The following is a 2,029-nucleotide window of genomic DNA, read 5'->3' as shown; positions in this document are numbered from 1 at the left end:
AATCTCCCTCTGCCTGCCAGCCTTTTCAGCTCTCTCTCTCTCAAAATGGGACCCTCTCCAGGAAGGGGGGGGGGGTTGTTGTCAGACAATATTCTTAATTCCGAGCCCTCCCTCAGGGGTACAGCATTCAAACCCCGTCCTGCTGAAGAGATGCTTTAATACCTCCTCTCTTAACTCTCTTCGATATCCAGGTAGGTCACCCTAGTGAACAGGGTTTTGGAGATCCCTTCAAGAGTAAGCTTACCTCTCGGGTGGCTTATTGCCTTAAGGAATGTCTTTCTTGCTCAAGCGCCTGAATTGTCTCAGTGCATTAAATTCCATCAGGACCAATAATAGTTATAACCCAGATAACAGAGAAAAACCATCTAAAGGGACCCTTCTGCATGGATTTGTGTGAGGTTTGGGGCCCTGTTTTTGTCTCTCTGTAGGTCTAGCTTGAGTTACATTGACATTTGGGAGGGGACTCTAAGTTGCATGCAAATGAACCAGCATGGACTCAAGACTCCTTTGTTAGCCTGCATGTGTGTCTCTAGCGCAGTCTGAAAAGTGGCTTGCATTGCATCGCACATGGACCAGAATGGGACACTAGTGAAAATAGAGAACAAAACTACCATTAGAGAAGACACCAGCTAGAGTGGACCAGGGCGAATGCTGCATACACCTCCTATCTGAGGAGACCTCAACCCTGTGACAGACACTCACCTGTCCTGCTCAGGACCTCCTCAACACTAAATGAAACTAAAACTCCAGGGATCCATACTTTAATTTTTCATCTTCTTAAGAGGCAGTATGTGCAGAACATTCCCAAGTCCTTGAAACATCATTAGTAATCTCACTGTGAAAGTGACAGGGCCAGGAGATCTTTCACTGTGTGACTCTGGGTCCATGGTCTATGGTTGCTTGTTCCATTCCGGCTGAAAATAATCTATGGTCCTATATTGTAGTATAGGAATACTCTGTGGTAGCATTCTATACTCTGTGAACACTCTATGGTAGCATTCTGTAGTATGTGAACTCTCTATAGTAGCCTGTTGTAGTCTTTGAACACTGTGGTAGGACTTAGCAGCCTGAGGGCAGAGGGCTTCCTGCTTCACAGCACCATCTGTTAAGGCATCAGCCACATGACCCACTGTGAGCAGGTACTAACTACTGTGTCCTGAGAGGATCTCCCTGGTGCTTATCCCCTCCTTCCCACTGAGAGCAGCCCACAAAGGGCTGGCGCCCAAACTGGCTTCAACATAGGCCCTGTGCATATTAAATACACACAAACAACTACAGGAGTCTCGGCAGCGATGGCCTAATGAAAATTCTTAAAATGTTATTTTATTTCTCAAATAAAATATAGGAACAACAAATGACTGAAGAGGAAAAAAGGTGAGACCAAATGGACAAGGCCAACGGGGTGGTAAGGAAGAGACTATCTATGTCATGTACACTATAGGGGCAGGAGGCCACGGCGCACTGTGATTGGTGCTGCTGTGGTGACGGTCAGTTTTCACAGCCAATCAAAACAGAAACAAGCAGGGCAGTTCCACGCTGGAGGAGGGGTCATGAAATCCATGCCCCTCCTTTTTTGAAGACCCCAATCTGTCCACTTTAAAGTGGAACGCAGTAGCATCGCCAGGACAGGGTGGAGTGGCAGAGAGGTCTGTGAGGTATCATGTCCCTCATCCCAAAAGCAGTACAGCACAAACGCGCACTGCTTGAGTCCGAGGCTTTTGTCTCAGTGATACCAGCACACGAAGGGTGGAACAGTTGAAGCTTCACTGGTGAAATGTCCATCTGTCCTCCTGTCTCTTAGAGACAGCTACACAGTGTTCTCCATCATCCTCACACTGCAAAATCAATGGACCACCAAGAAAATACAATGTTTACACTTAATTTTGAGCCATTGTGACATAGTGTTAAAACAAAAAACTAGCCCAACGAATGTTATTCTGTTCCTTCTGTATGCAGATACAACAGAATTTTTTATAAGACTTTGGTCAAGGAAAAGGAATGAATGTCACAGGACTATGATGTCATCAAG

The sequence above is a fragment of the Megalops cyprinoides genome, chromosome 23 (assembly GCF_013368585.1).
Source record: "Megalops cyprinoides isolate fMegCyp1 chromosome 23, fMegCyp1.pri, whole genome shotgun sequence".
In the NCBI taxonomy this organism is placed as follows: Eukaryota; Metazoa; Chordata; class Actinopteri; order Elopiformes; family Megalopidae; genus Megalops; species Megalops cyprinoides.
Note: the sequence above shows the minus strand (reverse complement) of the source record.